This window comes from Halichoerus grypus, chromosome 4 (genome assembly GCF_964656455.1).
Source record: "Halichoerus grypus chromosome 4, mHalGry1.hap1.1, whole genome shotgun sequence".
Lineage (NCBI taxonomy): Eukaryota > Metazoa > Chordata > Mammalia > Carnivora > Phocidae > Halichoerus > Halichoerus grypus.
Window position 1 is genome coordinate 144,706,077 of NC_135715.1, and position 25,896 is coordinate 144,731,972.

A 25,896-nucleotide genomic window follows, 5' to 3' on the forward strand; every position below is an offset into this window, starting at 1 on the left:
AATAGAGAAACAAACCCAAGACAATAAACGAGTCCCAGTCAAATAAACAACCTTGAATAGAGGTACAAAAAGGTAACTTTTTATTGATGGAAGTATCAGTTTCTCTTTGATTTGTTTCATCCTCCTTTTTTTATGGTGTTAAATTTTCACTGTTATTATTTTTTCCAAGTAGTTGACAATTAACTAATTAGTTAATTAATAATTAAATTTAAATTCCAGTATAGCTAACATACAGTGTTATATTGATTTTAGTGATTCAACAATTCTATGCATTACTCAATGGTCATTAAGGTAAGTGTACTCTTAATCCCCATCACCTATTTCACCCATCCCTTCACCCACTTCCCCTCTGGTAATCATCTGTTTGTTCTATATATTCACTGTTACTTTTAAAAGCAGAATTCCAATTTAGAGTGTAAAGGAATTGGATGAATGTTCTTTAATTTCTCTGGGAAGTATCACCCCAAATTAAAAACAAATAGATTTTGACAAGTAGACAAAAGAGATTTATTTTCAAAGAGGACTGACTTAGTAATTATAATTTAGATGATTTGAAGCACTGTATTTTCATTTCCTAAACCAGTTTGGAAAAAATAAAGGATCTTTAAAAAGTGTGTTTATAAAGAGTTTTTTTTTTTTAATTGGTGAGAGTAGAGAGAAGTGTGAAGTATGTTTTAGCTCCTTAGCTGCTGCTCTTAAGGCCTTTTGTGGAATTGTCATCGACTTTGCCATGGGTGCACTTTTCCATGTGGCCAACACCACCAATACTCGTTTCCCTTACAGGTGCTTAGGTTTCAACTTAGATGTTACATTCACAGGGATGCCCTCCCCAGTCCCTCCTCTTTCTATGCCTTCATAGCTCTCTGTACTTCTTCTTTGTAGACTTGCAAACTTGTAATTATTTAAGTGATTTCTGTATTTCTTCAGTTTTAAGACATACCCTACCCCAATATTTTTAGCATATTATTTATTTATTTATATATATTTTTAAGATTTTATTCATTTATTTGACACAGAGAGAGAGAGAGAGACCGCACACAAGCAGGGGGAGGGGCAGGCAGAGAGAGAGAGGGGGAGAAGGAGACTCCCCGCTGAGCAGGGAGCCCCATGCAGGCGGGGCTGGATCCCAGGACCGTGGGATCATGACCTGAGCTGAAGGCAGACGCTTAACCGACTGAGCCACCCAGGCGCCCCTATTTTTAGTATTGTAGACTGCTTGATGTATCTTATAATTGAAAAGAATCACTTTATGTGATAATTTCTTTTGATCATGAAGAAATTATTGAGACAATTGAGGACATCTTGAAATTTGCTTGGAATCCATTTGGGAATGCGATTGGGCATGAATTATTAATTACTTATTCTTTTAGATCCAGCCTTATTTGGCATCAGGAATCTGGGAAATTTCTCCATTAAATTATGGATGATTTTGCTTATAAAAAGTACTGTACAGTTGTTAAGATACAAACTTTGGAGTCAGACCTGACCCTTTCCTAGTCATGACAATTGAAATAATATGGTATATATAATTGGTACGTAGTATAATATGGTATTTAATTGATTATGTATGTAATTATGTGTATAATTGATTTTTTAAGTTAGACATCACAAATTTTAAAATGTTAAACATTGAACCAGTAATTAATTACAACATTATGGGTAAGTGCTTGAATAGAGGCAACTATGAAATGATACAGTAGCATAAAGGGGTGTGACAAGCTCCCTGAAGAAGAATAGGAAAGTTTCACAGAATGCATAGCTTGGATTTAGACCTAAATGAATAATTATTTAATAAATTCATACCCAATCGCATTCCCAAAAGGATTCAAAGCAAATTGCAAAATATATAACAATACAGCAAAGTAAACAATAAAAAGACAAATCTAGTCATGAGTAGAAAATAAGGTTTGAATAATAAGATGGAGTCAGAGGGGAGACTCTGAATGCAAAACTACATGCCATAAAATCCTACACATTTGCCCATTCTATTTAGTATTTTCTCTTTCACTTTCTCTCTCTCTCTCTCTAAAGGGGATTCAGGGAATGGGGAATGGTAAGACAATCTGTTTTTAAAAATGATATATTTAAATTGAAGTATAATTAACATAATCTTATATTAGTTTCAGGTGTACAACATATTGATTCGACAATTCTGTACATTCCTCAGTGCTTACTGCAATAAGTGTAGTCACCGCATAATGTTATTATAATATTATTGACTATTGTATGCAGAATGGATTGAGAGTGGAGGCAGGGAGCAAGGCTGGATGTGGAGAAGCCAGGAAACCAATTAAGAAGCCCTTGGGATAAGTCAGTTATGTGTAACGAGGGTCTGAACTGGGGCAGTGGCAATAGTACAGTGAGGGGGCAGATTCGGATTCCATTGAAATCAAGACTGCTTTCACTTGTGGGATTTTGTTCTTTTTGTGTTTTTGTTTTTATTTTTTTCCCCCTCAATGGCCATTCTTGTTGTTGTTCAGTAGCTACTGCTAGGGGGACCACAGATCTGATATTCTGGTAATTTATGCATTATATTTTGGGCTATAGCCTCAATGGCAATTACTGCACGACAATCAAAATTAAATATGGTATGTTGTGTTCATCTGGTGGTGCTGCTTAAGAGGGGTAAAAATTTCTTAAGGTTATAACAACTTTGATTTCTACCATAAGAGCATGGATCTGCTCTTGATCCCCTTAAACTAAATGAGTAGTTTTGCTTAATCTCTGAAATTATGAAACGTGGGCACTTACCCTGTTTGTAATTGTTGAGAGCCTATGGCTTGGTGATACTGAAATTTGCAGTTATAATTTCACTTTTAATAACTTGTTCAGACTTAAATAGACATCTAAAAAGAAGAGAAAACGTAGATACTGTCATAGTGTGTAACACACAATGTAAAGTGACTTCAGTTCAGGAGATTTGCCAAAAATTGGTTAACGCATCTTGAGGTGGGATAGGCGTAAAAGGAGTTGGGTTAAGAGTCAAACAAAGTTCTTTGGAGGGTGATTTTTCTAATCATCCCACACTTTCCCTCCCCATTATGCCTTTGTCCCACCTTACTTTGTCGCTTCCCTTTATAAACACGAGTGTGCCTGTGCTGAATTTAAATTGTTAAAAAGTTACACGACGTTTCAAGTATTAATGACTTGTTAGGTCATTATTTTGAAACAGCAAAAAGAAAAGAGAGAACATTATGAGAGAAAAATAGTATTGCACAATAATTTCATGGCAAAAGTGCCTCTGTTTAATGATTTGTAAAAGAAGTAGGAAGTGTTTTCAATGCAAACTGCTAATTATTTTGGTTTTCCATATTGAAAACCTGTGATGTTGTTTAAATGTCTCTGTTCATTAGTTTACTCTGCGACACTGGTACATTTGTTTGCTTTAAGTGTTTTTTCACTTCTCTGCATCAAATAAGAGTGATATCATGATTGAGGAGTTTAAAGTTTTTTGGAAATTATGGCAGTAGTCTCTTGACCATGAGAATCAATGACTTTTAAGTTGTGCTATTCAGGATGAGAAGGAATATTCCAATCATCCTTTGGTCTTGTATTTCATTTATCATCATTTATCTTGGAAGACGGTTCTTTTTTTCTGTTTTGTCAGAAACATCCACAAATCAAATAATTATTGATATACACTTGGTGACTTATGTCTAAAATAAATTTAAAGGTTACTAAAGAAATTAACCTTGGTAACAGTTTTTTTTTTTGCCATGCTAATGGCTCTTAAGGAATGATTTAATTGTGCATGTCTGTGGCAGGCCGCTCAATGACACTGCTGTTCAAACCAGAAAGGGACAAGGTTGTAAGGTCAAAGACCAGAAATAGCATGTTCTATCACACTCAAATTTGACAAGTTCAAGAATTTTTGGAGCCCAGAGTTTTCTTAAGTTTGATCACAATAGGGATTGTGAATTTATGGACTCTGATTTTTTTTTTTTTCTTTTTCTTCCTGCTGTCTGCTTTGCTTTTGCTTGCTGCTGAATTATTGCTTCTTCTTTTCTTCCCACAAACCCTTTAGTATGTGGTATAGGGATGCAGGAGAGTTTACAGCTGGGCTCATAAACACTTCTTACCTGAGTCCCTGCTGCAGATTTAGGTGTGCTGATTGATCTATCTAGAGTCCAAGGCCTCTGTAGCTATCTAACATGTTCTGTCTGCCCTCATTGGCTGTCTTCTCGCCCCTTACCCAAATGAAAGTAGAATGTGATTCAGCAGACAGTGCACGTGTCACAGAAGGCAGACCCAGATCTGCCTCAGAAGATATCCCACCCAGGTAATTCTGCTATCCCAGGTGTGTGACCTTGTTTCTTAACAGTGACTCTTCGGCGTTTACTCTAGAATTTATGGACAAAGACCTCCTGCTCATCAGGTCCTTTCAGAAATGGCAATAAAATATTAGCAATCAGGGAAGAGTAAATCTAGACTGTAAATGAGTGATTCCTCAGAAGCTAAGTAAAATAGAGATGGGACAGTGTATACCTATTTTGTGCTGGGCTCTGTGCTTTTTCATAAAAGTCTTGTTCAAGGAATTCCTTTACTTCTCTGTCTTTTCACTTTCTTGTGCTCTCTGCCAGGTTTGCTCACCTTGCAGATTTGCTAGACTGCTTGCTATTTTACACATTTGACATCATCCCAGTTTAGACTGTCTCCAAGAAGGCCTAAGAATTTTCTAGGTGGAATGGCAATGTAACTGGTAAGGAAGGAAAGGGAATGACCGCAAGCCGTGATTTCGCTAATGCATAGAAAAAAACTTTAAGTAGGTATTATATTTCTTGGATGAACCCATCCAAGCGCCCTTTTCTCTGTGCTAAGAAAGGCATTTATTTTCCCTTTTCTCATTACATGTTTATATAGTCACTATGGATGGTTAATGTGTTGTCTTCTAATTCTGAAACATAAAATTGTACCCCCAGCAAGAGAAGAAAACTTCCTTTTACAGATTTCAAAACACCAAAGTGGCACTTGCAAGATATTTTATAAAAAACATCTCTATCAGTTGACACCAGTTCTCCCTGACTCACTGTTGAACAGAGTCTGCACTATCAGATCTGTGTTTGTCTGTGTTAGCCGCATTCTCAGGCACACGCTCTCTGTGGAGGGAGAAACATAGCCCCTGCAGCTCCGGTTACATGGTCCTCGAGTTAATGGTCTTACAGGAACCTAGAGTGCCTTTACAGAAAGCTTTCACAAAAGTTTCACATTTTTGATTGTCCTGGCTTGGGGTGTATGTTTCTTCCTAGGGCTGGGTCAGCCTCCCCTGAATCATTGAACCAAAGCAGATTACTATGGGGAAAGTGATTCCCCAAAGGAAGAGCATTCTAGGTAGACAGACCAAGGTCTTCTTCAATAAATATGATAAAAATGGGGATAACTGGATGAGGTTATTAAGAACAAAATGAAGTAAGAAAAACTCAAACCAGACTCAGCAGCTGATATGAGGGTGATCTTAATGTAGGTTGTTTTCTGCCCCACTGTAATGAAAAGACTCTTGGGGCCTCACAGTTTTATAGGACTCCAAATGAGAACATTTCTTTTATCTGATATAGAGTATATGAATAGCATTTCAACTTATATTTACTGAGTATTTTTTTCCCTTCTAAGGCAGTGGTCTTCAGTATGGAAAAATAATAGATTAAGGCTTCCAAATTTAGATAACATAGAATTATTAATTTTGTTTGATTTCTGTAGGCTAGAAAGTAGGTTGATACAAAATGAGAAAATGTGTCTTAACAGTTTCCAACAGTGAACGAGTATAGCCAGCCTTATTCAGCATAATAAAGGCAGAGAATTAATGGCTAGTTGATAGTTATTTGCATTTGTAAATGTTTAAATGAGTGCTTTGAAAAGTTCTACTAGATTGTAACCATACTTGTGGAGTAAGCAACTCTTGTTACACTTGTCCACATGCACGCACATACACTCACACTCATAGAGCTCAGAGTCTCTTTCCTAATCTAATAAGGAAAGGAATAGAAAAGAAACAGTTTTGTTACTTAGTTCTCTGGGAAGGAGATGACTGGGACAGGAGGATGAAGTCCCATAGTGATTGAGCTGCTCTGAGAGAGGGTTGAGGGTAGGAGAAAGGCAGCTGACCTTTTCCATCTCTCAACAGTGTCTCCATAACTCCCAGGAGTCACAGCATACAGTTTGCCAAGCACTGAAATTAAGATCAGTGATGGGATTTGAAGCACTTTATAGCATTACTCATAAGTAATTCTGTGAGATGGACTCATCTGTGTTTTTCATTTATGTGCATGTAGGGATGACTAAAAATATTTGACAGTTGATGGTATAGGCATCCATGTAGTATTGACTAGTCAGAGCAGACTCCATCTATAAACATCTGGAACACCTTGTAGGTATGCTTCAACTGGATATCAAATATGCAAAGCTATGCAGAATTCCTATTAATAAGTATTTTTATCTATTAAAATGCATACTTTAGCTCTGTTTCAGTCTGTTTCATTGATATCAAAATCATTTCTAGTAAAAAGTTGTATTGGGAATTTTGTAGTTTCCTGGCTATTGAAAGCATAACATATATAATTTGTATGTATTTGTATTTATATTAATTAATATAATTAAATATTATACCTAAAGACTGTCTTCTTGGAACATTAATTATCTAACTAAATGATTAATAATTAAGTCCACAGATATTTTGGGGTGCCTGGGTGGTGCAGTTGGTTGGTAGCCGACTCTTGGTTTTGGCTCAGGTCATGATCTCAGGGTCGTGATCTCAGGGCCCTGATGTCAGGGTAGTGGGATTGAGCTCCGCATTGGGCTCCATGGTCAGTGCAGAGTCTGCTTAAGATTCTCTCTTCCTCTGCCCCTCCCCTTTGCATGCTCTCTCTCAAATCATTCAATCAATCAATCAATCAATCTTTAAAAAAAGAAAAAGTCCACAAATATTTTTAGGTTCCTACTGTGGGCCAAGCTATGTTGGTCTCTGGGTATACAACAAGAAGGATAATGTTGCTGCCCCCATGGACCTTACAGCTTCAGTAGGGAGATGGATAACAGTTCCAAAGCACAGTAATACATATTGGCTTGGGGAAGCTCAGGGAGCTACGAAGACTCTGTGTATGTGTGTGTGTGTGTGTGTGTGTGTGTGTGTGTGTGTGTGTGTTGGGGGGGTGGGGAAGGGTCATATAATATGCTCCTGGGATCAAGGAAGACTTCATGGGGGAGATGATAACTAAACTGTGACTAAAGGATGCATCAAGACATGGGAAGCATAGAGGAAAAGGGCAATGGAAGGAGAGGTTCAAGCATGTATAAAGTTCTAGAAACAGAATAAAAGAACTTCAATAACCTGGAAATGGCTTGATATCTCCTAAGATATCAAGTGACTCCTGATAAGAAAAATGGGAAAATTATTATATTTAAACTTTTTCCTCCTTACTGTCCCCACCCTGTAATATTTGTTTGTTGTTTTTTACACTCTCAAGGTGCATAACTTTATAGCCTGTTCTGTAAACAGAATTCCATCTGTTTGTCCTCAGTTTCTACATCATAAGTAAGAGTGTGTAGTAGCACATACAGGTAAAAAGAAATATTTTCACTCATCTCCTGGTTTATGCCTCTCCTCCTTAGCTCGTTCTGTCTCTTTGACCTGGATTGTCCTTTCTCTTCTTAGTCACCTGGAGGATCTACACATCTTTCAGGATTTGGATCAGATGTTCTATCTCTTATCAAAATTTCAGGGAAAGCTGATTACTGTATCTAGGATACAGTTTTCTCATATCAGCTGTAATGCTTTATACCTCATGTAGTGTGTACGTTATTTGGGGGCAGGCGCATTATCATCCCATTATTGAGTAATGTCTATCACAGCATGGATGTTAGGGGTTCATGGTACCTCCCGCCTCTCCTTTTTTCTTCCTTTTTTTTTTTTTTTGAATTTTGTTGTGTACACAAAAGGCTTACTACCTAAATGTGAATAGTATTGCTTTTGTTGCTTTCTTCCAATATCTCAAAAAAACTGGATTGGGGAACAAGGCTTGGATCTGGAATTTTATGAGGGACTTTCTACTCCCTAACCATTGAATTGGATATAAGTTTTGTATTGTGGGTCCATCCTCACTTTATCATTCAGTCATGGGCAAATAGGCAATAAACCCCAGGCCTGGACATAGGTAGTGAAAAGCATGATAGGAAGTGAGGGGCCAACTTCTTGCCTTTAGGCATAATAGCCCTGTTCACCAGTAAAACATGAATGTCAGAAATGTCAATGTCAAGGGATGTCAGTTCTGACCAGTCCAATTAGTCATCCCTTCTTCAATGCTAAAATGATCATTTGCAAACAGATTTTCTCAGCATATATGTAATTATCTATACTTAGTAATGGAAAATCTGTAAGTGCCATTGAAGTAAAATCTGGAATATTGTACACTGTTGGATGGATGATTGGATTTGATGATTTTTTTTTGAAGATTTTATTTATATGAGAGAGAAAGAGAGAGAGACAGAGAAAGAGAGAGTGAGCACAAGCAGGGGGAGAGGCAGGGAGAGGGAGAAACAGACTCCCCGCTGAGCAGGGAGCCCGATGTGGGGCTCGATCCCAGGACCCTGAGATCACCACCTGAGCGGAAGGCAGATGCTTAACCATCTGAGCCACGCAGGCGCCCCTGGATTTGATGATTTAAATTGTCTTCCAACCCGGAGAATCTATGTTCTTTTTATCTTTGACATTCATTTCACCTAAAATTATTTAATGTCCTTGGGATTTGGTGGGTCTGGACCAAGGAGTATTCTAGTTCATGGAAAGGGAATGAATTTATGGGGAAATACTGTTGCTCTGAAGTTTGTTTTCTTTCACTCAATATTTGACCTTGTTGCAGGATAGGGGTAGACTGGTGCAAACTGTAACCAAACACTGTAGATAGCAATGTACACGCATGAACACTGAACAAGCTTTTGCTCAGTGAGAAGCTATGAGCTATAACTGTCAGATAATGCTGATTGTGATTTTGGAGAATAATCTAAAATAGACAAAACTTGATCTTTTGCCTGAAATATACAAAGCTAGATACTAATTCTTAAAATATAGCATGTTTAGTTAAGATTGGGGATAAATGATCTCATTGATTGCTGTGTACTTAGCAAATAATTTCAGATGTAGTAAGACATGAATACAGTAGGAAAGAGTGCTTAGTCTTGCCTTGAAGATGTATAGCAATCACATTTCTTCTTGCTTATTTATGTGTTTATTTATAACTGTTCTATTTAGGCTAGATTGATGGGCACTGAAGGAATCATGAGTGGTGGAGGGGTGAGCTAAAGTGCCAATCCAACCTGTGGTGTGTGCTTTTGTTTTTACTGAGAATTATTTTCAGTCATTATGTTTCAAAGTTCATTTTAATTTTATTTATTATAGCAACAGTTGATATTTTTCTGGTACCACTAATTCAGTGTTTCATGAAAGTAATTCTAGATTTGTTGGTCATATTACTGTAAATAGACTGATACAGAGCACAGTGAAAATGCTAAAACTACATACATTGTGGCTTAAACCTGTAATAACAGTATTTTGTAGAAATATGTAAAATGTTACATACCTTTTAAAATTAAGTTAAGAAAAAATATTTATTTAACAATTTTGAGTTAACGGAATTAAACAGATCAACACATTCACTGTTGGAGAATTATATACAACCTTGTAAAGTTTCAAGCTCTTGCTTCCTATTTTTTGAAAAATGTTCATGTAAGAAATATTTTTCAGAAAAATGGAAAACTCTTTGGCTCATTATGTGTTGTTGTATATTGTCGCTCATGGCCTTATCTAATTTTTTTCTGGATGACTCCATTGAAATTGCTTCAGCAAACTTGCCAGGTAAGAACTTTACATAGATTGATGATAACCTATAAAGAAAAGTTCTTTAGTAGACATATCTATGCTCTTTTCTTTTATTTAATTAAAAAATATCTTTCTATTATGAAGTATAGCACTCACAGGGACAAGGGCAAAAAACATCAAAGTATAGTATAATGTCCTGTTAGAAAGCTGTAACATGTCCTAGGTCAAAAATTAGAACATCAACGGCTTTCAAGAAGCTGCTCCTCCCAGATATTCCCTGTGTTAGCTAGAGGATATCACTATCCTGACTTTTGTGATCAACTTGCCCTTGCTTTTCTTTATTGTTTAACCACATATGTCTGCTTTCCTGGACAATATAGTTTTTGAAATTTATGTAAATGGAACTACACTGCATATGTAATATTTTTGTGCCTTGTTCTTTTAGTCAATATCATATTTAAAATTTATTGGTCTTTTACTTTATTTTGAGAGATTTTAATTGTCTTCCATGTGAAATAATTGTCAGGATTGACTGGAATTTATTCTTATGTATCATTAGCAGGTATTTGTTTCACTTCAAGTTTTGTTCCTCTAGGTGATTGTTTTAATGTACAATTACATATAGACTCTCATTTACTAGCCATGATCCTGATTCATTTGTAGAGGATTTTTGATTGCTATTTTTTCTAGCTCTTGGATTATCATATAAATTTATAGAGTGCAAAGATTTTGAACAGAAGGGAAAGAAATAGATGTTGCCCTTTGAAATGATTGAATAAACTTACTAGAGAAGCATATGGTATGAAGTATGGCATGAAAGGAGTTGACTGATAACAACAAGGTTTCAGGGAATAGGGTGTCTGTTTAGTTTCAAAAGGAGAATCAAGAAAGGAAGAAAAACAGTTGGCATCTTTATGTTTAGTAACCTTTTGGCTTTTTTGCTTAGAAAATTCAGCATTCTGCCAAAACAGTTGCAAATTTATGACAGTCCTAGAGAAATAAGTAATTGTGATTGAAGGATTTTTTACCTAGAATCCTTTTATATAAGGTATGTGATTATGTTTGGAGCCTAAGTGTATATCTTATGGAAAAAAGAAAAGTAAGAGCAGGTTTTTATTTTTTCTTTTTAACTAGGACAGTCCTATTGTTGACAGCAGGTTGAGTCCACAAATCCACAAATATTTCGCCCTACATATTTTGAGATGCTGCCTGTGGAGTCCCAGCATAAAGATTTGGCCGACAATTTGTTCAATCAAGTGAGTGATGAAAACAATATTGGAAATTCAGTTGGAGAAGAAGGGCAAAATAAAACATGAGATTCCATTAAAATAAAGTTATTGTTGTTTTTTATTAGAGAGAGAGAGAGAGAGAGTGCAGGAGTGGGGGGAGGGACAGAGGGAGAGGATCTCAACAGACTGTGCTGAGCGCAAAACCTGATGTAGAACTTGATCTCATGACCCTGAGATCATGACCTGAGCTGAAATCAAGAGTTGGACGCTCAACTGACTGAGCCACCCAGGTGCCCCCAAATAAAGTTATTGTTAATTAAATTCCAACTTTCTCTCTTTATTCTCTGCTTTTATAAGTGGAACTACCATCCACCCAGGCCCTCAAGTCAGAAATAAGGAGTCATTCTAGACTTACCTTCTTTAGTTTATGTACTACCAACTATCAAATCTATTGCTTCTTTCTCATAAACATTAGCATACCTCCTTCATGTTCTCCATTGCTACTACCTCAGTTTTGGGAAGCATTTCTCATCTAGTTGCTTGCAATTTTTATTTATTTATTTTTGCCTCTTTTCAAAAGATCCTTTGTCTTAGGTATTTTCAGAGGGAAAATTCTTTTTTTTAATTGAATTTTAATTGACACACAATATTATATTAGTTTCAGATGTACAAGATAGTGATTCAATATTTCGATACATTACAAAATGATCACTATGATATATCTAGTCACCATCTGTCCACCATATGAAGTTATTACAATATTATTGGCTATATTCCCGTATGCTGTATATTACATCCTGGTGACTTACTTATTTTATAACTGGAAGTTTGTACCTCTTAATCCCCTTCACCTATTTTGCCTATCCCCCATCCCCTTCTCCTCTGGCAACCTGTTTGTTCTCTGTGCTATGAGTATATTTCGGTTTTGTTAGTTCATTTGTTTTTAAGTTACATACATAAGAGAAATATATGATATTTGTCTTTGACTTATTTCAGTTAGCATATTATCCTCTAGGTCCATCCATGTTGTCACAAATGACAAGATTTCATTCTTTTTTATGACTAATACTTTATATAATATATATTTATGTATATATACACATATACACAAGCAGGTTTTGACACAGGGTGGTCAGGACATGCTTTCTGGTGCTAGCAGGCTAGAGGATGAGCACCAACAATGACGCCCACTGTCACCAACAATTAGAATGAGATGGCAAAATTGGCATCCTCTAGCACTTCTGTCCCAGATAAAGTCTCTGTAGGTTCCTGCCTCTTTGGCATCCACTTTAAAATTAGTAAGTTTGCCCCCCTTACTTATGGTCTAGGTGTTCAATCTATTGCTTTTGTGCTGGATCTCAGGGTGAGTGAGTTTCCTCACTGGCCCTTTAAGAGTGGGATCTCCATTCTCTACAGTTCGATGATTCTCCTGGTCTTATTCCCTATAGATTTTCAAAACCAGATGTTTTGGGTCTTGTCCTTCTGGTGCCAGCCCTCAGGGTTGGGGTCCCTGGTGTGGAGCACAATCCCTTCATTCTTGGAGGGAGTGTTTCATATTTTTGGGATCCATCTCACTTGTGGGGGTCACTTCAGCTGGGGTGGGTCCTGACAAGGCTGTGTCTCTAACTCTTTTACCTTTCTCCATGCTTCTCTTTTGTCTTTTGTTGTGGAGGTGCCGTTTATCTAGTTCTCAGTTTCTTTTCATAGGAAAATTCTTCCATATTTATCTGTAAATTTGTTGTGTCTATGGGAGGAGGTGAGTTCTGGTTCTTCCTATGTTGCCATCTTGAACCCAGTCTTGGAGGGAAGATTCCGAACTAATCTTAGCTTGACACTTTTTTGTTTAAAATCAGTGTTTCCTGTTTAAATTCCCTCTTCACCTTCAGGATAAAGTCCAAGTTTGATCTCCTCAGCTGTAAAAACAAGACTCATCCCTTGTCACTTCCCCCCATACACGTGTCAGCCATATCAAAGGACATGTACCGTGATCTTTCTTGCCTTAGTGCTATTATACATCACCTTTAATTTAAACATCCTATCCCTCTCTTTCACTTGGCTAACTCTCACTCATCATTTAAGATTGAAATCAAGTGACTTTAGGGAACTTTCTTTTAACCATTCAGTTTGTCTTAGGAGCACCTGCTTTGCATTTCACATTTCCTATGCTTAAGTCCATTATGGAGCTTTCCATAACTGTGTGTTCCTCATGTCTGTCTCTGTGACTTGTCTGTTAGCTTCTAGAGGTCAGCCTGTATGCCAAGTGTTAGGACCATATATGGGATATAGTGGATACTCACTATATGCATGCAGGGGTCTGGTGAATGCGTGGAAGCAGAACCATCCCCAAGCATGAGGAAAAGACCTTCCCAGCCAGAGAGCTGTGTGCCTTTGAGCCCTTTTGGAGAACAGCCTCACCTCGTATTATCCCAACTCACAGAAACTTTACTGATCATTTATTTTTTCCTTTTTTTCTCTTTTCTTCTATCCCTTTCAGGTTCTATTTAATTTACTAAGTGGATCCCTTGCTCAGGCAGTTGTAATTGAAATTGTTATTGAAATTCTTAAAGCATTTGGAAATGACCCATGTTTTATACATGACATGCTCAAGCATTGAAATGTGTTCACATATGATGTTACCTTTATTGCAGAAAATATTTTAACATTATCATATAAATCACTACCACTTACATTGTAATTTCATCATCTCTTAAATCAATATCTAGAGCCATACAACATTTTAAGATCTTCTTTTCATATTTTTCAATGCTGGATTATTATAAAGAATGAAACTTGTGCTTTGATTTATAAGAACCAGAAAACAGTCTCTAGAAATTGGTGTTGGAATTTCTCACATAGAAATCTTTGCTTTCCTCTTCATACAAATGTTTCTCTTCTACTTTCTTTATATTATAGTGGAATGTCACTTTTGTTGCATGCTTACATGCTACTTGTTTTGATTTAGAAATTTTTTTTCTAAAAACAAAAAATATTAAGATCTTATTAAAAGCTAAAATTAGATTTGTTTGGTTTTTTTAATTAGCTTTACCTAAAATTATTAGTAGCAAGCAAAAATTCATGCAAAATACTTTAGAGAGCTCAAATTAAAATCATGTTTATATTCTGTCAAAGACCATGATCAGTTCTTTGAGAATCTTCTGTTGTTTTGCTTAACTCTCCTAGTACATTTTATATTTTGCCTAAACTAAATTGTTTTAACATTAGGTGGTACTGCCATTAGACTGGTTGTGAGATTAAGTTTATGCATGTTTCAGCAAGATACTTCCTCTTTGGTCCTATCAAGAAAATCTCATGTATAATCTTTGAAATATTTTCAAGAGTATTATCACCAAAAGCACGATTGTGGCTATGTCTTCTTGGAACAAATTTATATTGTGTGCTGTACATGGCCAATAGAATGCTCCTGGAATTTTGGCCCAAATTCTGGCTTATATGAATTTTCTTTATCAACCGTCTTAGCACAACTATCCTAGGCTTGCCCTGGACAATATTTTGAATCAGTGACTAAAACGGAAGCCCATTTATTTTCTTTACCTAAGTGGCAGTTTGTACTTTTTTTAAATTAAGTTTTTAATTTTAATTCCAGTATAGCTAACATACAGTGTTGTATTAATTTCAGGTGTACAATAAAGTGATTCAACAATTCTGTACATTACTCAGTGCTCATCATGATACATGTATTCTTTAATCCCCATCCTCTATTTCACTCATCTCCATAACCACCTCCCCTCTGGTAACCATCAGTTTGTTCTCTAGTTAGGAGTCTGTTTCTTGGTTAGCCTCTCTCTCTGTCCCTTTTTTCCCCCCGTGCTTGTTTGTTTTGTTTCTTAAATGTCACATGAGTGAAATCATATGGTATTTGTCTTTCTCTGGCTTATTTTGCTTAGCATTATACTTTCTAGCTCTATCCATGTCATTGCAAATGACAAGATTCCATTCTTTTTTTTTTCTTAAAGATTTTATTTATTTGACAGTGAGAGAGGGAACACAAGCAGGGGGAGTAGGAGAGGGAGAAGCAGGCTTCCCGCCAAGCAGGGAGCCCGATGTGGGGCTCAATCCCAGGACCCTGGGACCATGACCTGAGCTGAAGGCAGATGCATAATGACTGAGCCACCCAGGTGCCCTGATTCCATTCTTTTTTATGGCTGAATAATATTCCATTATACACACACACACACACACACACACACACACACACACAATATCTCTTTTTTATCCATTCATCTATCAGTGGACACTTGGTCTGGTTCCATAATTTGGCCATTATGCTGCAGTAAACATAGGGGTGCGTGTATCCCTTTGAATTAGTGTTTTTGTATTTTTTTGTAGTGTGATTACTGGATCATAGGGTAGTTCTATTTATAGCTTTTTGAGGAACCTCCATACTGTTTTCCATAGTGGCTACACCAGTTTGCATTTTTACCAGCAGTGCAAGGGGGTTCCTTTTTCTCTACATCCTCACCAACACTTGTTTCTTATGTTTTTGATTTTAGCCATTCTGACTGGTGTGAGGTGATATCCCATTGTAGTTTTGATTTGCATTTCCTTGATGATGAGTGATGATGATGATGAGCATCTTTTCATGTATCTATTGGCCATCTGGATGTCTTCTTTGGAGAACTGTCTGTTCATGTCTTCTGCCCATTTTTAATTTGATTATTTGTTTTTTGGTTGTTGAGGTGTATAAGTTCTTTATTATGTTTTGGATACTAACCCTTTATTGGATATGTCATTTGCAAATATTTTCTCCCATTCAGTAGGTTGCCTTTTGGTTTTGTTGATTGTTTCCTTCGCTGTGCAGAAGCTTTTTATTTTGATTTAGTCCAAATAGTTTATTTTTGCTTTTATTTCCCTTGCCTCAGGAGACATATCTAGAAAGAAATTGCTATGGCCGATGTCAGAGAAGTTACTGCCTATGTTCTCGCAGGATTTTTTTTTTTTTAAATTTATTTATTTATTTGACAGAGAGAGACACAGCGAGAGAGGGAACACAATGAACACATGATCCTGGGATCATGACCTGAGCCGAAGGCAGACGCTTAACGACTGAGCCACCCAGGCGCCCCTCTCGCAGGATTTTTATGGTTTCAGTTCTCACATTTAGGTCTTTAATCCATTTTGAGTTTATTTTTGTGTTTGGTGTAAGAAAATGATCCAGTTTCATTCTTTTGCATATAGCTGTCCAGTTTTTCCAACACCATTTGTTGAAAAGACTGTCTTTTTCCCATTGGTTATTCTTTCCTGTTTTGTTGAAGATTAAGTGACCATATAATTGTGGGATTATTTCTGGGTTTTCTATTCTGTTCTGTTGATCTCTGTGTCTGTTTTTGTGCCAGTACCATACTGTTTTCTTTTTTGTTGTTGTTGTTTGTTTGTTTTGTTTTAGATTTTATTTATTTATTTGACAGAGAGAGACACAGCAAGAGAGGGAACACAAGCAGGGGGAGTGGGAGAGGGAGAAGCAGGCCTCCCGCGGAGCAGGGAGCCCGATGTAGGGCTCGATCCCAGGACCCTGGGATCATGACCTGAGCCGGAGGCAGACACCTAACGACTGAGCCACCCAGGCACCCCCATACCATACTGTTTTGATTACTACAGCTTTGTAGTATAATTTGAAGTCTGGAATTGTGATAGCTCCAACTTTGTTTTTCTTTTTCAAGGTTGCTTTGGCAATTTGGGGTCTTTTGTGGTTCCATATAAATTTTAGGATTGTTTGTTCTAGTTCTTTGAAAAATGCTGTTGGTATTTGGATAGGGATTACTTTTTTTTTTTAAGATTTTATTTATTTATTTTAGAGATAGAACATGAGTGAGGGAGTGGGGGGAAGGGCAGAGGGGGAGGGAGAGGGACAAGCAGAATCCACGCTGAGAATGTAGCCTGAAGGGGGGCTCAGTCCCACAATGCTGAGATCATGACCTGAGCCAAAACAAAGAGTCAGACGCTTAACCAGTGGAGCCACCCAGGCGCCTGATAGGGATTGCTTTGAATGTATATATTGCTTTGGGTAGTATAGACATTTTAACAATATTTGTTCTTCTAATCCATGAGCATGGCATGTCTTTCCATTTCTTTGTATCGTCTTCAATTTCTTTCACCAGTATTTTACAGTTTTCAGAGTACAGGCCTTTTACCTCTTTAATTAATTTATTCATAGGTATCTTATTATTTTTAGTGCAATTGTAAATGGGATTGTTTTCTTAATTTCTTTCCTGCTGCTTCATTGTTAGTGTATAGAAATGCAACAGATTTCTGTACATTGATTTTGTATCCTGTTATTTTACTGAATTCATTTATGAGTTCTAGTAGTTTTTTGGTGGAGTCCTTAGGGTTTTCTATATATAGTATCATGTCATCTGCACAGAGTGAAAGATTTACTTGTTCCTTACCAATTTGGATGCCTTTTATTTCTTTTTGTTGTCTGATTGCTGTGGCTAGGACTTCCAGTACTTTGTTGAATAAAAGTGATGAGAGTGGACATCCTTGTCTTATACTTGACTTTAGGGGGAAAGCCTTCAGTTTTTCACCATCGAGTATGATGTTGGCTGTTTTTTCATATAAGGGAACCTACTTTGTTGAGGGTTTTTATCATGAATGGATGTTGTACTTCATCAGATGCTTTTTCTGCATCTATTGAAATGATCAAATGGTTTCTATTCTTTCTCTTGCTGATGTAATGTATCACATTGATTGATCTGAGAATATTGAACCACGCTTGCATCTGAGGAATAAATCTCACTTGATCATGATGAATGCTCTTTTAAAATGTATTGTTGGATTTGGTTTGCTAGTATTTTGTTGAGGAATTTGCATCTATCTTCATCAGAGATATTGGCCTGTAGTTCTCTTTATTGTGTTCTTTTTATCTGGTTGTGGTATCAGAGTACTTCTGGCTTTATAGAATGATTTTAGAAGTATTTCTTCATCCTCTATTTTTTGGAATAGTTTGAGAAGAATAGGTGTTAACTTTTTTTTTTTTTTTTAAGATTCTATTTATTTATTTGACAGAGAGAGAGACAGCAAGAGAGGAAACACAAGCAGGGGGGAGAGGGAGAGGGAGAAGCAGGCTTCCTGCTGAGCAGGGAACCTGATGCGGGGCTCAATGCGGGGCTCGATCCCAGTACCCTGGGACCATGACCCGAGCTGAAGGCAGACACTTGATGACTGAGCCACCCAGGTGCCCCAGGTGTTAACTCTTCTTTAAATGTTTGGTAGAATTCACCTGTGAAGCCATCTGATCCTGGACTTTGGTTTTTTGGGATTTTTTTTGATTACTGATTCAATTTCATTGCTGGTAATTGGTCTTTTCAAATTTTCTTTTTCTTCCTGCTTCAGTTATGGTGGGTTATATGTGTTTAGGAATTTACCTATTTCTTCCAAGTTGTCCAGTTTGTTGACATATAATGTTTCATAATATTCTCTTACACTTGTTTGTATTTCTGTGGTGTTGGTTGTTATTTCTCCTCTTTCATTTGTGATTTTGTTAATTTGAGTCCTCTTTCTCACTGTCTGATGAGTCTGGCTGGAGTTTCATCAATTTTGTTGATCTTTCAAAGAACCAGCTCTTGGTTTCATTGGTCTGCTCTATTATTTTTTAGTTTCTATATCATTTATTTCTGTTATAATCTTTATTATTTCCTTCCTTCTGCTGGTTTGGGATTTTGTTTGTTCTTTTTCTAGTTCCTTTAGGTGTAAGGTTAGGTTATTTGAGATTTTTCTTGCTTCTTGAGGTAAGTCTGTATTGCTGTCAACTTCCCTGTTAGAACCACTTTTATTGCATCCCAAAGATTTTGGACCATCATATTTTCATTTTCATTTGTTTCCACGTTATTTTTGATTTTTTCTTTTATTTTTGGTTGACCCAAAAATTGTTTAGTAGCATGTTATTTAACTTCCATGTATTTGTGCTCTTTTCACACTTTATTCTTGTGGTTGATTTCTAGTTTCATAGTGTTGTGGTCAGAAAAGATGCATGGTATGACTTCAGTCCTTTTGAAATCGTTGATACTTGTTTTGTGGCCTAACATGTGATCTGCTCTGGAGAATGTTCCACACGCACTTGAAAAGAATGTGTAATCTGCTATTTTAGGATAGAATGTTCTGAATATATCTGTTAAATCCATCTGGTCAGTGTGTCATTCAAAGCCACTGTTTTCTTGTTGATTTTCTGTTTGGATGATCTGTCCATCCTTGTAGGTGGTGTGTTAAAGTTCTCTAGTATGATTGTATTACTATTTATTAGTTCCTTTGTGTTTGGGTGCTCCAATGTTGGGTACATAAATATTTACAATTGTTATATCTTCTTGTTGGATTGTCCCCTTTATTATCATATATTGTCCTTCTTTGTCTCTTGTTACAGTCTTTGTTTTAAAATCTGTTTTGTCCGATATAAGTATTGTTGCCCTGGCTTTCTTTTGATATCCATTTGTATGATAAATGTTTCTCTGTCCCCTCCCTTCACTTTCAGTCTGCACATATCCTTAGGTCTGAAGTAAGTCTCTTGTAGGCAGCATAGAGATGGGTCATGTTTTTTAATCTACTCTGTCACCCTGTATCTTTTGATTGGAGTGTTTAGTCCATTTACATGCCATCGTGGTGTGTGTGGTTGACTGGTCCTCATCATATCTCTCATAAGACTTTTAGGATCAAGATATTCCTGGCCAAGAAACAAAAGCAGAATTGTCTCATTCCCTAGTGAATTTGGATGAAAACTGGTAAAATCAGGTACAACTCCAAGAGGAGGCGTTGGAGAAGAACGAAGCTGGGCTTATAAGGGATTGCACATGAAATGACACACACATTTATGCTGCATGAAGGTCATATACTTGAATCCAACACTATGTAAACATCACTACTACCTGAACAATAGGCAAGTTTTATCAGGGAAATGATTTTTCTCTGTTACTATGCTTCTGCACCAGTAGGTTGGTTCAGTAATAACATATTTATGTGAGACCTTTTGTTTGAAAAAAAATAAAGTAATTATTGATAGATATGTATTTATTGCCATTTCGATACTTGTTTTATGGTTGTTTTTGTTGGGGGCTCTCTGTGCCTCCTGGACCTAGATATCTGTTTCCTTACCCAGATTAGGGAAGTGTTCAGATATTATTTCTTCAAAAAATTTTCTGCCCCTTTTACTCTCTCTTCTTTTTCTGGGATCCCTATAATGTGAACGTTTGTTAGAGTCACTGAGTTCCCTAAGTCTATTCTCATTTTGCATAATTTTTTCTCTTACTCACTCAGCTTGATTACTTTCCAATTCTCTGTCTTCCACATCATTAATTCATTCTCTGCTTTCTCTAGCCTGCTATTTATTCCATCAATTGTATTTTTAATTTCAATTGTGCTCTTCATCTCTGATTAGTTCTATTTTTATCTCTGTGTTAAGGGTCTCACTGATATCCTCCAGTCTTTTCTTAAGTCCAGTAAGTGTCTTTATGATCATTACTTTAAATTCTCTAATGGGTATATTACTTATCTCCCTTTGCTTAGGTCTCTTGCTGTGATTTTGTCCTGTTCTTTCATTTGGGACATATTCCTCTGTCTCCTCATTTTGCTTAACTTTCTGTGTCTGTTTCTATGTTAGGAAAGTCAGCTGCATCTCTTGCTCTTGAAAGTAGGGGGCAGGGCTCTTTTATTTTATTTTATTTTATTATGTTATGTTAATCACCATACATTACATCATTAGTTTTTGATGTAGTGTTCCATGATTCATTGTTTAAAGATTTTTTTTTTTTTTTATTTGTCAGAGAGAGAGAGTGAGCACAAGCAGGGGGAGCAGCAGAGGGAGAGGGAGTAGCAGACTTCCCGCTGAGGAGGGAGCCCGATGTGGGACTCGATCCCAGGACCCTGGGATCATGACCTGAGCCGAAGGCAGACGCTTAACAACTGAGCCACCCAGACGTCCCATGATTCATTGTTTAATCGGAGGGGGAGATGAACCATGAGAGACTATGGGCTCTGAGAAACAAACTGAGGGTTCTAGAGGGGAGGGGGGTGAGGGGATGGGTTAGCCCGGTGTTGGGTATTAAAGAGGGCACGTATTGCATGGAGCACTGGGTATTATATGCAAACAATGAATCATGGGCAGGGCTCTTTTAACAAGGTGGCACTGGTCCTCTTACACAGGGGGAGTGCAGCCACTGCAGAAGCCCGGCCGCCTGGGGCCCCTCTGTGAAGTGTGTGCAGGCAGGGATGCAGTTTTAACGAGGTGCCTGCATCCTCCATAAGAGGTTGGGAGACGGGAGTTCAGGAGATGCAGTGTTGGCAAGGTTTGCACCAGTCTCCTGGGAGAGAAGACCCACAGTGCCAGGACTGAGGTAGGCCTAGTCGGAAGGGTTGGAGCATGGTGTAAAGAAATTAGGTAGTGAATGCCAGCCCTGCCCTGGACCCCATAGGCAGCCATGTGATTATGCTGGGGGGCAAGGAGAGTGAAAAGGCACTTGCCAGCTCCTTTGTTCCTGGAGAAGTTCCTCAGCTAACTCTGAGATTAGTAACTTAACTCTCCCTTCCGTGTACCCCAGGCATTTTTTCAAATTGCTGCTTGTTGTGCTGTCTCTTTAAGGCAGGAATTCAGCTTCCTATTGCCCTCCAGGCTCTCCCAGAGCCAAGCCGCTGATTTTTAATGCTCCTGGCTTTAATTTCTGCTAGTTGTAAGAACTCAGGAAATTCGGCCCCTGTGATTTTCAAAGCCAAGTGCTGTGGGGATTCATTTACCCTGTGCAGGCTCCCCAGTGTGATAGCCTGTTTCTGACCCCTCTGTTCCTGCAGCTCCCTCCCTCCAGTGGCCAGACCCTCCGGTTTAGCTCCCCACTGCATTTCTGCCCTTTATACTCTTTTTAATGTGGCCTCTTCTCTTAGTTGTAGAGTTTGTTCTGCTAGTCTTCATGTTGTTTTCTGGATTATTTGCACTGATATGAGTGTTACCTAGTTCTATTTGTGGGATGAGGCAAATTTAGCATACTTCTAGTCCACCATTTTCCCAGAGGTGCCCCTACAATTTGTACTTTCTATGAGAGGTATAAAACTGATGACAAGATACAAAATTTGAACTTCAAAAATAGGGCTGTGGGAGTAGACCACGCTGGATGTAGGCCATAAAGGGATGTATTGTATTTAGAGAATTAAAAAATAGCAAAATTGGCTAAAAGTACCTTTCATGGTCACCATGCATCAGCAATTCTAATATCATTGATACAATAATCTTCTCTTAGAAAAAAAAAGTCTTTTGCTTACCTAAGTCCTAAATAATTCTGCTATTCAACTTTAGTAATATATAATCATATTAGCATATTTTATTACTTTTCCTTTAGTAAACGTTGCATTCTACATGGAAGTTAATTTCAGAGCTTTCGATTGTACTGTTGGTTTCTGACATACAAGTGGACTTAACTCTGTGCTTTGAGAGTTAGTTATCAATAGTTTGGAATTGTTCAAGCTGCTTTAGGCTCTGTCTCTCCCCACCCCTTCTTTTTTGCCTTCCTACTTTCTTATTAAAATTTGCTCTTGGGAATAATTCTGGAACTCTTTCAAATTAAAGATAAAATGATTGATAAAATTTTGCAATATGCTCAGGGATATTGATATTTTATCAAGTTACACCAAAGGAATGAATATGCTTTTTAGAGTTCCAGATGTCATTTAGCTGGGTGAATAGGGTAGATACTTATAGGAGGAGTAGGGCTCTTCTTCAAGTAACCTTGAACTATAATGAATTTCACTGCTACCATATCTCTACTTGCTTTTAAGGATTTTTATGATTATGTGGTTTTCTCTAGCCTTTGTATGCATGCTATAGAAATTATTTTACCTTTTATTTTAAAGGCCATTCTTGTTTGAGCATTAGCAGTGCTGGCATAAGCACAATCCAGGGAAATCTTGGGGACCCAAAGCCTGAGATAGTAAGAATCTACCCTGGGATTCCCTGTGAAAGTGCTCTAATGACTAAAGGTATTTTTTTTTTTAAATTAAAAAGGAGGTATTTATAGAATGCTATCAGAGACACCTAAAGGTCCATAAAGAATGACATTTATATACAATATATTTCGGAGAAAAATCACCCATTTTCTGTAGCTGAAGTTTTCAAACTGTAGAAGTTCCATTAAACCCAAAGATATGGTTCATATGGGATAAGTACACGAGGCAATAGAAGACTGTCCTTGTTAGATTCCTCCTCTTCATCTCTTAATAGATTTCAATATCATAGGGAGTCATTGAATTGGAGTTGGGGATCTGTTTATTTTACAATTTACATGGAAAGAAATGGAGAACTTCAAGAATTCTTTGCTTAGGGTACAAATGATTGTATTATATCACTTTTTGATGTTGTAAACTACTTGGTGACTACTTCATTCTTGGAAATATGTAAAATGAATAGTCAACAGGAGGATGCTTGAGTTTTTAGATTTGACATAGAGAAATTGTGTATATTTCTTAACTAGGGACATTATTTCTTCTTTCTGATTTCAGAGAGTAGTTACAAAGCTCATTGTGTTCATTTTGAGTAATCGGTCCATAATGAGAGAAATCAGCCAGAAACTGCAAGCCAAATGACAGAGATCAAGAGCAAATACTTTAGAATAATGACATCTTTGATAACTCTGTTACACTGGTACCTTTAAACCATGGGAAATCTCTATGGGGAATTAATGAATGATGGGTAATAAGAATTTAAACAAAGAACTTTCAAGAGAAAATCTTTCATGGTAGTTGGAAACAGAATTAAAGAGACCAAAAGCTAGTCTCTGTGCCAGGTCATATTAATAAAGGCCAAAAGTAGGATCAAAAGGACCAACTATGTGGAGCTCTCTGAGAAACGGGAAGAGAGCCAGATTCATCAGGGAAGCTATTTGCATTGTAAACTACAAAAATATTGAAAAGTTCGGTTTGAAATGCATAGTGAAACATATATATCTGAGGCTTTTTAAATATCAGTAGAAAAGTAACTACAAACAGTAAATAACCTCCTTAATTTTAAAGAACAAATTGTCTTGTAGTGTTTTTCATAGACCTGTATTTTTCCATGTCAGATGTTATAAATACTACATGTCCTCAAATATTATCTACATATTCAAAATATTAATTAAGAGCCCAAAGTATAAAATTCTTTTTTTAAAAAGATTTATTTATTTATTTGAGAAAGAGATTGAGAGTGTGTGGGTGAGTACGGGGTGGAGAGGCAGAGGGAGAGGGAGGGAGAATCTGAAGCAGACTCCTTGCTGAATGTGGAGCTCGGAAACAGGGTGCGATCCCACCACCCTGAGATCATGACCTGAGAAAAAATCAAGAGTCGGAGACTCAACCGACTGAGCCACCCAGGTGCCCCGCCAAGTATAAAATTCTAAGATTGTGATGATGTATTTAAAAAAGTGCTCTAAAATAAATAAATAAATAAATAAATAAATAAATAAATAAATATTCTAGAACATTTAAAGTGTTAGCAGAAAAAATTTTATTATAGGAGTATATCATTTTAGCTCTTAAATGAATGTTACTATAGAAGTGTGTGAATCCCAAAAAAGTAATAAATTTTTATTGATTCATAAGAATGTTTTATAAATTAAGGACACTAATCTTTGGGGTGTTATATGCATTAAAATATTTCTCTATTAATTTTTTTTTTGATAACAGTGGGTATTTATGGGTTTAGTACTTTAGCAAGTGCCAAGGACTCTGCTTTATAATAGAACTACAGCAGTGAGCAAGGATCACATCTGTTAATCTCATAGTCCGATTCCTTCACTACTACTTTTTTATGAGCCATCCTGGGAAAGTCCTTCCCCATCCCAAGATTTAATGAATATTTACCTATTTTTTCATCTGGTACTTGTATGAATCCAGTTTTTACATTTAAATCTTTGACATGTTGAGAATTTTTTTTTGATATATGGACCATTGAACTTTCAAACAATTTTAGTAGCCTAGCTCTAAATAAAGTGTTATACATTTATAAGTAAAATATTTAGAAATATTTAGAATGTTTAGAATGTTTTGTCTTACCTATTTCTGAATAGTATATGCTAATATTTCCCATTCTCAACCCTCTTCCTCATTTTGTGGTAACAAATTGGTATGGGGTTGTTGGGAGAACTAGTCAGTAGGAAACCGGAAAGCATGACTCAGAGCTTAAGTGTACCACAGCTGAAAAATTCCAGCTAGAAAATGTAATTCTCAATACAGAGCTAGAGCATCTTTAAAATGCAGCCACTCCTGAAAAGTTTAGCTAATGTAAATGGTTTTATTAGACATGACGCATGAAGACTAAATTGGATTTCATTCCTCATCTTGATTTAGTAATCTCATGTGCAAGTTTATGGTGCCTTTTAATGTGATTAAAGATCTAAATTAAACTTAAGTGTTTATTATTTAATGAGACCATTTTAACAGCCAATATAGAGCTCTTTGCTGATCTCAGGGTCATACAATTCAATTGTTGTCTTCCTAAACCAATTTTTTCTTTTAAAAAATGAGAAGTGATTCGGCTCTGCAGGGTATATAAGCAAATGCACTTTTCTGCATATTATGTGACATCTCACTAATGTACTTTAATGGTGAAGAGAGAAGGAAGAAAGCACCAAGTTTGAACTAATTAAAAACGTGAGTTTAATTAATAGAAAGAAACATGCTAAGACTTAAAACATATCTGATACCCTTGACTTTGAATAGGACATTTAACCTCTGAATCTTAGTTTCTACATATATAGAGTGGTGATCATACCAGTTTCCTGGACTACCAGTCCTTTGATAAATAAATAAGATAATGCATATGATGGTCTTTTCAAACTAAAAGATGTATGCACATTTACTATTGATACTATTAATTTAAATATAGACAGTAACCAAAAT